Here is a 14,792-nt window from a genome sequence, read left to right as displayed (position 1 = left end):
TTGGTTCAAACCACCCATGTATCTTGGAAATGTTTTACTCAAAACACTTTGCTTATCGCCCTCTTATTATTATTGATTCTTTAGAAATAATAAATCTTAAGAGATATTAGCATTAGTTCTGGAGAAGTTTCCAGAAGAAAATGTCCTGGACTCAATCACAGTCAAAATCTTAGTATTAGAAGGGAGCCAAAGGTCATCTAGCCCAAGACTCAGCCAACTTCCTGTAAATGGCCAAATACTGGGAATTTTAGGCTTCATGGGCCGCACGGCCTCTTTCATACTGCTCAACTCTGCCTTTGTAGCATGAAAGCAGTATCTGCAATGCATAAATGCATGTGTCTGGCTGTGCGCCAATAAAATTTTATTTACACATACAGGCAGTGGGCCACATTTGGCCCACGGGTCAAAGTTTATGACTCTTGGCTTGATTTAGACCGTTGAACCACGATATGGAAAAGAATGACAGAAAGAAGAAAATCCTTCAAGCTAGGGGGGAAAAAGAGGTTCTGAGCATCTGACCTCTATTTGATTGTTTACCTTTTTTTAGGTATTAGATTCCAATAGGTAGGAGAATAAATCCTAAGTATACAGCTTGATAAATTTTAAAATAGGAATGTACCCCCACAGACACCACCCAGATAACTATATAGAACATGTCAACATCCCTAGAAAGCTCTCTCCTCTCCCTCCAAATCAATTACCCAGAGAATAACCGCTATTTTAGTTTATTGATATAAATAAATGCTTCCTATTCTTAAATGTTATATAAATGAGTTGCCTGTTTATAATCTGTTGTGTGATGTTTCTGTTTCTCTACATTATGATCGAGGGATTACTTATCATTTTATACAATTCTTGCTCTAAAATGTGAAATTTCAAACATGTTTATTACAGCATTATTTACATCAATACTGAATACTTATGGCAGCACAATGGTTAGAGAAGCGCGGTGCACTTTGAGGGAAGGCCACTCTGCCAGTTACTCCACTCTCCAACTTGAGCTAGGTCACAGGTGACCCTCATTTAAAGGACCTAAGCTTTGTAGCGCTAAGGTTTTTAGTCGTTCACACAGCTATTCACTTTCTCAGAACATTATCCTTGAGGAGAATGTCAAGACTCTGAGAGGCAGTTGGGTTTATTAATTAAGAACGTGAACTTTGGATTTAGACGGCTCAGATTCAACTTCCAGCTCTTTTACATACTCGCTATTTGAACTTTGGTAAGGTGCTTAACCAATCTGTGCCTGTTTTTAATAACAGTACCTACCTGATAGGGCTGATGTAAGGATTAAATTAATTCATGCATGTAAAGCACTTAGAATAAAGCCTGACACATAGTAAGCTGCACTGCATAGAGATAGCAATTAACTCTGAAACACAAAGCCTTCCAGCGCATCTCTTTGGGGTAGTAATCAAGATTTTATTCTAGTCCCCATAGTAATAAAAAATTGCCTATAAAGGTTTAGTCAAAGGTTCCAAACTGGACTGATATAGACATAAAGAGAATAAAACACGAAGTAGAATATATCGTGTGATTTATAACTTTAACACGATATGCATGCACATAGCAAACATACTGGAAGGAATGAGTCAAGCTCTTAGCGGTTATCTCCCAGCTGAGAGATTATGAAAATCTTTAATTATCTCCTTTACATAGTTTCTTACAATTTCCAATAAAATAAGCAAATGTAACTTTTAATTTTAACCATAAGACTGTCCTCATATATAGCTTACTTAAAATAATGTATAAATCCTGTATTCAAGTGCTAGAACTTCGTATAGCAGAGGCATAGTATTAGGCAAGTCAAATGGCATATCTAAATTTAGGTTTGCTGGTATTTAAAAGAGGAGTAATAGCCTTACTTCAGCTGGTTATAGATATTAAAGGAGAAATCACATGAGGAAACCATTTTATAATGTAATGCACTATACAAATGTAAGAAATTTCATTGATTTATTAGGTTTAAAAAAGCATATAAGGTAATATTTCTAGAAACTCGAGGTGTTCATTTATACTTAGGACATTAGGGGAAAAGTGAACAAAACTTCCAGCTAGGAAGGTGATTTAAAAGCTTATTAAACCACTGTACTTTCACTTCCTTTGTGAATAATCACAGGAGACCAGTGGCTGGCTTGTACCTGCTCATATGAAAGAAAACCTGTATGAATACACCATGTTTGCTAAAAAGATTCCAGTACTACAAAAATTGATTGAAAGTCTGCCATGAGCCAGGCATTATGCTAGTTATTAAGGATATAAAAATGAGTAAGACAGATCATTATTCTAAAAAATTTCACAGTGCAGAAAATTTGGAGACAATTCCACGCATTTTTATTCTACCTTAATCTAGGATGGTATATCTTTTTTTTTTAAAGATTTATTTTTATTGACTTTCAGAGGGGAGAAAGAGAGGGAGAGAAACATCAATGTGTGGTTGCCTCTTGTGCACCCCCTACTGGGGACCTGGCCTGCAACCCAGGCATGTGCCCTGACTGGGAATTGAACCAGCAACCCTTTGGTTCACAGGCCAGCACTCAATCCACTGAGCCACATCAGCCAGGGCTAGGATGATATATCTTTTTAATCTTTGTGGAATATGTCTTAGTTGTTGTGGTTCCTATTGCTTTTCACAAATTAAAGATTGACTTTGATGTTGTTCATACATACACACACCCCTATTGATTTTGATTGTTAAACTTGGCAGACAGATCAAGAAGCAGGGTCTGTTCCTTTCATTATTGAGCACTTTTCAGCTCACATGGATACCAGTTTGTTTAATAAGATGGTGAGTCTGGGAAGTAATTCATAAGAGTGAATTGAATAAAGTTAATTTCTCAATTTCTTCTACTGTAACTTTATGAACTCTTAGAAGAATTGTCCTTTCTTTGCTCTTCAACTCATTTCCCCCAAAGCCAATGGTTGAGATTGCCACAGTGAAATTTAAGACTAGGAATTGGAGGAGAGATTAAAAATCAACTTTTCTGTGTCCGTTTTACTAGTCATCACATCGACTTTTGTCACAAACACACAGTAAACAGAAGAAGATGGGTCTCAGAAAAGTTTAGTCGAAGTGTGGCCAAAGAACTGCACTTCACTGACTGGGGAGGTAGCTTGAGTTAGACAAGAGAAAAAAACCTGTAGGTACAGAAACACGAGACTTAGGTCTTTGTCCAGTGCTCTCACCTTGACCCTCACTAGCTGTGTAAATTCATTAGTCTCAATTTTCTCCAGGACTCAATTTCCTCAGCAAAGAAGAAAGCTTAATAAACACAGGAGTGCTATAAAGCACAAAGGATCTTATACTCTTTCTTTGAGACTTATCCAAATCATTCTTTGGTAATGAACATAAAATACCTTGATCTACCTGTTTCCCTTACAATGCAGTTATAAAATTGTGAGGGAATTAAAAGAGTAAACTTGGATCCTTCCACCCCTCTCATTGGGGATACCATTGAGAAAAAGAAAAGAAGCAGGCAAAGCAGTAAATTTAAATTCCCTGTCATTTGGATATCTGGGTAAATATTGAATATGTACTAGAAAGAAAAGACTTTATCTCTGAAATGCCCTTACATCTCATAGATGTCCCTGATATCCCTGGCTAAGGATTAACTGCAGTGACTGAGACTTAGGATCTAGGAGGCATAGGTCCTTGAAGGATGTCATATGAACTACTCAATCCTACGGGCTATAAAATGAAAATGTTTCATAATCAGGCTACTCCCTACAGTATGACGAGCCTAGCAAAGCACACTTAGGGACTTCATCTGATCTCGCCCGGGGGGAGGAGGGGGAGCGGGGCATATCCGACATGGGATGGGAAGGAAGAACCTTGTGAACTTTGCTTGATGTCCCAGACCCCTCTCTGCTTCATCTAAGCTTTTTGATGGCCTTCATCCTCATTGTTGTGTAGCAAACATTGATACCACATAAGATCTCTGATTCCTGTGAATCTGACTTGGCAATCCAGAAATAGTTAAGAACTCTATCAATAGCAACCACAACAATCCTGCTAATGAGTTTCTACTCTGGTAAGTTGTGATTCTCTGTATCTGCTTGTCTGTCTTTCCAATTTGGGGGGACGTAGTTTGCTTTGTAACTTCACTTCTCTGAAGGATTCAAGGACAGTTGTTCAACTCTATTAGTTGTTAGGATGAAGCAGCAATTTCTAAGCTCTTTACATACCAGACTAGAAACCTGAAGCCAGTTTATATTAATTTTGACAATGATGGAACAAGGAAGCAGAATGTTAATGGTGGGATAGGTAACAATAAGAAGATACTTTATACCAGATTCACATTCTTGGTTATAATGGTCCATATTTCCCAGCAGAAAATAAGTAAATTACAGGATATTTCATTTAATATGTTTATGTAATTTAGTTGTCTTCTCAAATATTTTACCTTTATAAATTCTAATTGCAAGGAATTTTAAATATTGCTGTTTTAATTTAAATATTTAAATGCATTCAAAAGTATTAAAAATATATTTCCAAAGTAAACAGAGGTCCAGAAACTTATTACATTGGGAAAATGGTGCTTAAATTATTTTAGAAAATTCCACATATCATAACTTCCTTTCTAGCTAATTTGTACCACTGAAAGCACCCTATATTCTGTTGACTGGTTGGAAAATAGGGGGAGAACTATCACTCAATTCAATTCTTCACTGAAAAACAACAACAACAAAAACACCACGTTAGCTACAGAAATATTTGAGAAAGACATCTAGCAATGAAGGCAACACAAAGCAACTAGAATGAAAATGGAGTCACAAGAAAAAATTTAATGTAAATGTCACAGAGAAACATGAAAAAAATAATGAAGAGTAAGAATGAAGTGGCAGCATGGTAATTTTGGAAACAGCAACATTAATACTTTATGCAACCTATTCACTATTTGTTTGAAAATGATTAATGATTATGTGTATCATTTGACTTCTCTAATCCTTTTATCATACATGCAATATGAAAATAGTATTAGATATTCTACCCCTGTGAGTTATGAGCTTTTACATTGAGAAAATGCAAATTCCTCTGATACAACATTTATTGAACAGCACTTTATTTGTCCTCACATTTATCCCACTGAACCTGAGTTTGTTGGGGGTAGGTTCTGTGTGTCTTCTTCAGATTTCTAACCTTACCCTGTAGCGTAGTGCCTGCCATATAGTGAGTTTAATATGTACTCATTGGAAACAATAGGAAGAGAGGGAGAGAAGGAAGGAGAGGATAAGGAAAGTAAAAAAGGAAGAAGGGAGGGAGGGAATGAGGAAGGAAAAGAGAGAAGGAGGGAAGGAAAAATTAAAAAAGGATGGAAGAAAAGACAGAAAGATGGCTTTAGTGACCCAAGAAAGAGTAAGTAGAACAAAATTTATCAATACTTTAAGTCCTAGCCACAGCCCTTTGTCTAGAAGAGATAGGAGACTGTGGCTAAAAGGAGTAAAGTTTGATCTCACAGATGAATGAAGTAACGGTAAAAGGGGAACTTCAAGTGATGGCCAATAATGAGTTGTATTTATGGTACGTTGTGAGCATGTGTGCCTAATTGACCTTAAGGTCAATAGTTTTTTTTTAGTCCATTTACCCCATTGTCCTTCAGGGTGTCAGGGAAATAAATTCTAATGCATGCAGGGTAAACAGAGGCAGTCTGGCTTCCTCACCCAGGTGTCTGGGCAAATAAGGGAAGCAGTTTCCTATAACCTTGAGAATGGGCCTGATAAGTAATGTTCTCATAGCCTTGAGGCTGAGTCCGAGAAATGGTTCCCATAACATTAAGTGGACTCGCATACGCAGAATCATGCTATGTTATACACTATCTTGACTTTCTGCAGGCTTTATTTGTCTCTCGTGTTTAAGGGGATAGGGGCTTTCCACTGGACACATGCAGCTTGTAGCGAGTGTGGCTCGCCCGCCCACCCTTGAATAAAGGCATGTCAAGTATCCCCACAGCCCCACACATTTTCTTCCATCTGCCCAACTCTGCAGTGGGCCTGCCAGGCCATGACAGGCTGCAAGACAATGCATTAGTCCAGTGTCCCTATAAAAAGATATCAACATTTACATCATTCTCTATTCCACAGAGAAAATGAGGCAGCAATTTTGACACATAATAACGTTATTCTATGAGCATCATATTTTTAAATACCATTGTCAAGAAACATATCCTTATTGAATATAGTTCTATATCTGTAAACGGCAGTTCAAGAGAGGATAAAGTAGTACCTGAAACAGATATTCTGTTTCTTTCTCTCTCTATCTCTCTCTCATATACACACCCTTTTTACCTTATTTATCAAAATAACTAAATTTCTCCAATAGCTAATCACTCTCCCTCCAAATCTGAATCTAGCATGTTAGCTCCTGAGAGATCATTTATCCATATTACTACTATTAAAATAAATAAATGGTTCTTTTTTCCTTACCCTTTTTGGCAGATTCTAAACTTTTGCTAGTTTTACTTCACCCCTGCACTTTCTTCCTTTGTGCACTATTTATTTCTTGTTTTATTTCTTCCATCCTCCTCTGTTCCCTGAAGAAAAGAAGATTACCATCCCAGACTCAAGCACTCATGACTTTATAGGGCCCAAATGCTACAGCGGATTTAAGTAGGGCCTCAAGCAGCAATGTCACCTTTCTGAGGAGACATATACCAAAGCTGCAGCCTGGCCCTGGGGAGGAATATTGGATTTGAACTGGGGCAACCTGGGCTTCTCTCTTCTCTGTCCTAATGCAATTCATTGCTGCCAGTGTGACTTCATCAAAGGCATCCAGAGGAAAATACGCTCCAGAATGTCCCCTGCTCCATCTGTTTTTGTGCTTTTATTTCCAAATACTATGGAAGCCACCACACCACATAACATCTTCTCTGGATCTTCACAGACTAAAATAAATTATTTTTTCTTTACATAAAGTACCTTCAGTGAAAAGGTTGTGCTTTGTTTATTTTCATTTCTGAAGTCTCCTGCTGCTAGCGTCAGTGAGTCGGAGATAATGTGCTCAAATAAAACATCTTACTGTGAATGCTTCCTACATCCGTTTTGTATTTCTGTGATACTGCTGACCTCTAGCGTTCCAACACCAGTACTTTCTTTCACTTCATGTGTACTCGTTATTTTCAAAGTTCATGAGTTTGTCTCTTCTATCAGTGGAATCTGATTATAAATTCTAAGTTCAATAATAAACAATTACCTTTAAATATAAGAACTGAAACTGAGAATTAAGGTTTAGGAACTTTTTAAAATATTAAGTTTTAGAAGAGATATGAACAGTTGTATTAATTTTTTAAATTTGTATTGAATTTATTGGGGTGAATTTAGTTAATAAAATTATGTAGGTTTCAGGTGTGCAATTCTACAACACATCATCTGTATATTGTATTGTGTGTTCACTACCCCAAGTCAAGTCTCCCTTCATAACCATTTATCCCGGCTTTACCTTCTGAGGAATCTAATGAACAAAATAAACTCCCAAACAAAACAGAAATGGACTTGTGGTACAGAGAACCGACTGACAGCTGTCAGAGGGGAAAGGGTTTGTGGAGCTGGGTGATGAGGAGGAAGGGATTAGCAAAGAAAAAAACCTCATAGATGCCGACAACAGTATGGTGATAACCACAGGGAAAGGGCAGAGGGAGGTAGGAGCAGATAAAGGGAGGATAAACGGTGATAGAGACCTAAACATTTTTCATTGTTATCATAGGCATTCCCTTTGAGGCGTCTCAGACTGAACGTAGTCCAATACCAAATTCCACAGTCCTCTTAGAGTGTTCAGCCTTCCATTTGTTCATACTAAAAGCCTTGGAGTTAACATTGACTTCTTTACTTCTTTCACCCTACAAATCCATGGAAAATCCTGTGGGGTCTACTATTGAACACATCAGAATCCAGCCACTTCTCACACTCTAGCCACCATTACTGTGTCCCAAGTCACATGATAACCTTCTAACCAGTCTCCCTAAGGCTATGGAGTCCATTAGCTTTAGCAGCCGCCATGGTGGCTTCCAAGGCTCTCAAAGAAAGGACTGAAGTCTGGAGAAGCCAACAAATCCTTAGCTGACCTGCCTCCACACCCCACACCCCTAACCTCATCTTTCATAGCACTCCTCTCTTTGTGTCTCCCTCTGATCCAGCCACACTACACTCTTACCTGTTTCTTTTTTAGTTTAGTAATATATTTTATTGAGCCAAATATATCCAAAATATTTTTTACTTGAACATGTAACCATATAAAAATACTAATGAGTTTCTTAAACGGTTTTTAGTTTTCAATTACTGTTGACATATAGTTTTGTGTATAAACCATAGTGATTAGACATTTATATAACTTACAAAGTAATCACCCCAGTAAGTCTAGAACCCATCTGACACTATACATAGTTACTACAATATTACTGACGATATTCCTTACGTTGTACTTTATATCCCCATGACTATTTTTATAACTGACAGTTCATATGTCTTAATTTTTCACCCCTCCTCATGACACCATTTGGCAACCATCACTTTTTTCTCTGTATCTATGAGTTTGTTTTTGTTTTGTTTTGCTTGTTTGTCTATTTAGATTCCACAAATAAGCAAAATTATCTGGTATCTGTCATTTTCTGTCTGACTTATTTCACTTAGCACAATACCCTCTAGGTCCATCCATGTTGTTGCAAATGGCAATATTTCAGTCATTGAGTAACACTCAATTGCATATATATACCACTTCTTCTTTATTCATTTGTAAGTCGATGGATGCTTAGATTACTTTCATATCATGGCCAATGTAAACAATGCTTCATTGAACACAGGGGGTGCACACATCTTTTCAAATTAGTGCTTTGGATTTCTTCAGCTAAATACCCAGCAGTGGAAGTGCTGGGTCATATGGTGTTCTTTATTATTACTTTCCACAGTGGCTGCAACAATCTGCATCCCCACCAACTGTGCACAAGGGTTCCCTTTCCTCCGCATCCTCACTAACACTTGTTTATTGATTTCTTAATGATGGCCATTCTACAGATGTGAGGTGGTATCTCACTGTGGTTTTAATTTGCATTTCACTGATAATTACTTGTGTTGAGCATCTTTTCATATGTCTGTTGTCCACGAATATGTCTTCTTTGGAGAAATGTCTGTTCAGGCCCTCTGCCTATTTTTTTAGTCAAATTGTGTGTGGTTTTGTTGTTAAGCTCTAAGTTCCTTGTATATTTTGGATATTAACCCCTTATCAGATGTGTCATTGGCCAATACCTTCTCCCATTCAGTAAGCTGTCTTTTGGTTTTGGTTTTGGTTTTTTGATGATTTCTTTTACTGTGCAACAATTCTTCAGTTTGATGTAGTACCATTTGTTTATTTTTTTTCTTATGTTTTCCTTGCTCCAGGAGACGACATATCTAAAAAAAACAATTACTAAGAGTGATGTCAAAGAGTTTACTCCCTGTTTTCCTCTAGGATTTTTGTGGTTTGGGGTCTTATGCTTAAGTTTTTAATCCATTTTGAGATTATTTTTAAATAGTTGTAAAAAAGTTTCTCTCTTTTGTATGTGTCTGCCCAGTTTTCCCAACACCATTTATTGCAGAAACTATCTTTACCCCATTGTACATTCTTGCCTCCTTTGTCATAGATTAATTGACCACATATGCATGAGTTTATTTCTGGGTTCTATTCTCTTCTATTGGTGTATGTGTCTGTTTTTATTCCAGTACCAGGCTATTTGATTACTAAAGCTTTTTAGTACGGTTTGATATCACGTAGCATGATGCGTCCAACTTTGTTGTTCTTTCACAGTATTGCTTTTGCTATTTTGCGTCTTTTGTGACTCCATATAAATTTTAGGATTATTTGTTTTAGTCCTTAGAGAAATGTCATTGGTATTTATATAAGGATTGCATGGAGGTAGGTTGCCTTGGGTAATATAGACATTTTAGTGATATTAATTTTCCTATCACTGAGCATGGCCTATCCTATTTATTTATATTTTCAATTCCTTTATTCAATAAATTAGAGTTTTCTAAGTAAAAGGATTATTTTTTACCTTTTTGGTTAAATGTATCTCTAGGTATGCTATTGTTTTTGATACAATCAAATAACATTCTTATTTTCCTAATTTCACTATCTGATACTTTGTTATTGGTGTATAAAAATGTAAACAATTTCTGAATATTAATTTTGTATCCTGTTACTTTAGTAAATTCGTTTATCACTTTTATAGGTTTATAGTGGATTCTTTAGGGTTCTGTTAGGTAGCAAATAAGAATGAACAGCCTGAGGGGAAACAAAGGCAGGGTGCTCACCATTGCCGTCTAACAAAGAACTTAATACAGGAGGCTGGAAGCAAAGGAACACATGTCTCACCAATTAATTCAGCAGTCAGCTCAGTTTGATAAGATTGCCTGGTGTCCTGAGCATTACATTCAAAATAGCACAGGAGAAAGGGGAGTCCTTGAGACTGTACTGAGAAAGGGAGCTTCTCTAAGCTTCTGTAACAATCTCACTAAGATTGCCAGGTGTCCTGAACATCACAAACAGGAATAGCACAGGAGGAGGGTATGGGGAGTCCCTGAGATTCTATGCTGAGAAGGGGAGCCTCTGTAACAATGTCACTAAGACAAAGAGCCTTTACTAAACTGAGGGGGGAAACAAAAGCTTTGTAGCTGTACATTATTCCTAATATTTAGAATGGGGAGAAGAAGGGGTACCTCTAGAAGCCAGCTGAGGTGTATAATCCCCGAACCCCAATAGTCAGACAGTCGGATTAGCCAAGTACCCTCTTGTAGCTTTTTGCTCAAGTGAGTAAATAAACTTGCCGTCTTGTTACCACTATACACGTTTGTCTCTCTCTTGAATTGGTTCCTTGCAAGTGAGACAAGAACTGAGGTGAGGGCAGGGGGCCTCCTGACTCAGGTCTTTCTCTTCCCTCCATAACAGTTGTCTCTCTATATATAGTATCATGTCATCTGAAAATAATGAAAGTTTTACTTTTTCCTTTTCCATTAGAAGGCCTTTTATTTCTTTTTCTTGTCCAATTGCTGTGGCTAGGACTTTCAATACTATGCTGAATGCAGTTGGTAACAGTGGTTATACTTGCCTTATTCCTGATCTTAAAGGATGGGCTTTCAGGCTCTGGCTGGGTACCTCAATTGGTTAGAGTGTCATCCCGATATGTTGAGGCTCTGGGTTCAATCCCGGGTCAAGGCACATACGAGAATCCATCAATGAATGCATAAATAAGTAGAACAGCAAATCAATGTTCTTTCTCTCTCTCTCTCCCTCCTTCCCTCCTTTCTCTCTCTCTCTCTCTCTCTCAAATCAGTAAGTTAAGAAAAGGGAGAAAATAAATGTTTTCAGCTCTTCATCATTGAGTATGATGTTAGCTGTGGGTTTGTCATATATGCCTTTTGTTATGCTGAGGTATGTCTCCTCTATTCCCATTTTGCTGAGTGTTTTTGTCATAAAAGGGTGCTGATTTTTGTGAAATGCTTTTTCTGCCTCCATTGATATTACAACATGATTTTTATCCTTCATTTTGTTTATGTGGTATATCATATTAATTGATTTGCAGATACTGAAACAGCCTTGCATACTTGGGAATAAATCCCACTTGATCATGTGTATGATCTTTTTAATGTATCGTTGAATTTGGTTTGCTAGTATTTTGTTGAGGATTTTTGCATCTATTTTCACCAAGGATGTTGGCCTATGATTTTCTTTTTATGCGGTGTCTTTGTCTGGTTTAGGTAACAGGGTAATGCTGACCTCATAAAATGAATTTGAGAAACTTCCTTCCCTTAAAATGTTTTGTAACAGTTCAATAAAGATAGGTATTAATTCATTGAACAAAGGCTTCATCCTGCCCTTAGGCCCCTGACTTCCCTTTGTTAGAGTTTTTACTTTAGAAAACTTATAACTGTGATTTTTCCTCTACCCTTTTTAGATCAAACACTTTTAAAACTTTCTTGTCAGTTTCAGATTTAGGGATGTCTTTCCCATAGGCCTGAGAGCCAACGCTTTAAAATATAAACATCAAGAAACATAGTGCCTCTATCTCCCAGTCTTTGTGCGTTAATGAGAGTCTAACTTCCCTGTTTTACTTTGTAACGCCATTATCTCCTGTCTGTGTAGCTTTGAAATAATTTACCTTTCCTTTGAGTAACACCAATTAACAGGCACAGGTGGCCTTTGATTCCTCCACCAAAACTGCTCTTTAAAGTGTCCAACCCTTTGTTTGTAGACTTGATGAATTGTCTGGCTTGCCTATTACAGTAGTCTTAAGTAAGTTATTATTTGTTTAACTTTTTTTAATCCTTTTTAAAAAAATTTTTATTGTTATTCAATTACAGTTGTATGCCTTTTCTCCCCATCCCTCCTCCCCACCCCAGCTGAAACACCTCCCTCCCCCACCACAACCCTCCCCCTTGATTTTGTCCATGTGTCCTTTATAGTAGTTCCTCTAATCCCATCTCCCCACTATCCCCTCCCCACTCCCCCCTGGCTACTGTTAGATTGTTCTTAACTTCAATGTCTCTAGTTATATTTTGTTTGCTTTTTTCTTCTACTTATTATGTTCCAGTTAAAGGTGAGATCACATGGTATTTGTCCCTCACCATCTGGCTTATTTCACTTAGCATAATGCTCTCCAGTTCCATCCATGCTGTTGCAAAGGGTATAAGCTCCTTCTTTCTCTCTGCTGCATAGAATTCCATTGACCCAGCAATTCCACTGCTGGGATTATACCCTAAGAACCCTGAAACACCAATCCAAAAGAACCTATGCACCCCAATGTTCATAGCAGCACAATTTACAATAGCCAAGTACTGGAAGCAACCTAAGTGCCCATCAGCAAATGAGTGGATCCAAAAACTATGGTACATTTACACAATGGAATTCTTTGTTTAACTTTTGACAGCACCAAGTGGACTAATTCCAGGGTCTGAGTATCAACTGTTCCCTCACTCTGGAATGTGTCGACCCCTATGCATGACTTGCCCCTAACTTCCTTTAGACATTTGTTCAAAAAGCCACCTGACTCATGAGCTTTCCTACCCTACATAAAATATCAAATTCTACACTTTCCCTCATCTTCTATCTACTTTGACTTGCTTCATTCTTCTCCAAGAAGTTTAAACTTCACTTAGCTGTTGGGAATCTCCCTGCCTGGTTTCAGAAATTATAACCCCTTGTGGTGGCTGAGACTGAGTAAAAAGACCTTGGGACCAGAAGCCACTTAGGAGACAAAGCTTATCTCCCTGGCAGGGGTGCCCCCTCTGCCCCCTTTCACTTCACCCTGCTTGGCCCTGAGCAGATGACTGGTTAGCCAATGATGGGTAAGATTCCTCAAAGGAGGGATGACCTAAGACAGGCATGGTCATGAAGAGGCCCTCAGGGGAGGCCTTGGGGGGCATAGAAAAGGGGGTGATGGACCCTTGCCCCTCGATTTTGACAGAGCCTGAGTCCTCATTCTGTCTGCAAGAAGTCTCTTAATCTCTTGGCTGCCTTACTTTTCCTGCCTAATTTAAGCCTGAAACTGCTGGAGGTGGGTGTGGCCCTGTGCTGGAAAGGGTGGGTTCCCTAGGGCAATCAGACCTAAGAAAGATTACATAAAATCCTATGAAACCTACTTTGCTAATACCCGCAATTTAAATGATAAGGGTCCAAGCATGAAATGAGTTTGTTCCCCAAAGTTTTATGGCCCTTTAACTATCTGACCCTGACTCAGAATAAGCCCTCAGAGTTCTTTGAATGTGATCTATTATTTGATCATTTCTGCCTGACAATGATTGATGAGCTTTATGTATATACCCTGTATTCCCATGCAAATTAAACCCAATAAAAGCCCTTTGAGGAACAGGTTCTTGGCGCTTCTTTGAGAAATGGGCCACCTTTCCTCCCTCAAGCAGATCATGTCTTGGTAGACTTATTCTCATAAGAATAAGTCCTGCAGGCGGAGCCCCCCACACTTAGCATAATTCTTTCCATCCACGCTGTCGCAAAGGGTAGGAGCTGTGTCTTTCTCTCTGCTGCATGGTATTCCATTGTGTAAATGTACCATAGTTTTTGGATCCACTCATTTACTGGTGAGCACTTAGGTTGCTTCCAGCACTTGACTATTGTAAATTGTACCGCTATGAACATTGGGGTGCATAGGTTCTTTTGGATTGGTGTTTCAGGGTTCTTGGGGGTATAATCTCAGCAGTGGAATTGCTGGGTCAAAAGGCAGTTTCATGTTTAGTTTTCTGAGGAAATTCCATACTGTTTTCCACAGTGGCCGCAGCAGTCTGCATTCCCACCAACAGTGTACTAGGTTCCCTTTTCTCCACAACCTCGCCAGCTCTTATTGGTGGTGATTTGGTTACAATGGCCATTCTGACCTTTACTGAAGGTAAAAACTAGCAATATACAAACAAACAAACATACAGTATATATACTATATAGTTAGAGGGATATCTTCAATATCCTGAATGGAATTAGTTCATAATAAACACTCAATTAATATAAATTGAATTTAATTTCATTATTTTAAATTATGTCAATGTAACATGAAGAATATGTAGAGGCGTGCTGGAGTGAGCTATTTCCAGCTCAGGAAAGCCAATTGTGTGCATTTCTTCCTAATTCGGTGTTCATTTCTGCATATTCACTTTGGTAATTTTAAATCAGCAATGTTAGGAGTTTATACACAACAGAAATCACCAGTGCTATTTTTCCTCAGTTTTTCCAATTGTTAAACATTTATCAGCACTCCAGCAGATAAAGGTTGACAAAGTATGGAATCTGAATTTTGTGCACTTCTGAAAATGAAAAAGCCCTTAGT

The sequence above is a fragment of the Desmodus rotundus genome, chromosome 3, assembly GCF_022682495.2.
Source record: "Desmodus rotundus isolate HL8 chromosome 3, HLdesRot8A.1, whole genome shotgun sequence".
Classification (NCBI taxonomy): Eukaryota; Metazoa; Chordata; class Mammalia; order Chiroptera; family Phyllostomidae; genus Desmodus; species Desmodus rotundus.
The sequence above is the reverse complement of the archived record's forward strand: the minus strand, read 5'-3'. Positions refer to the sequence as shown.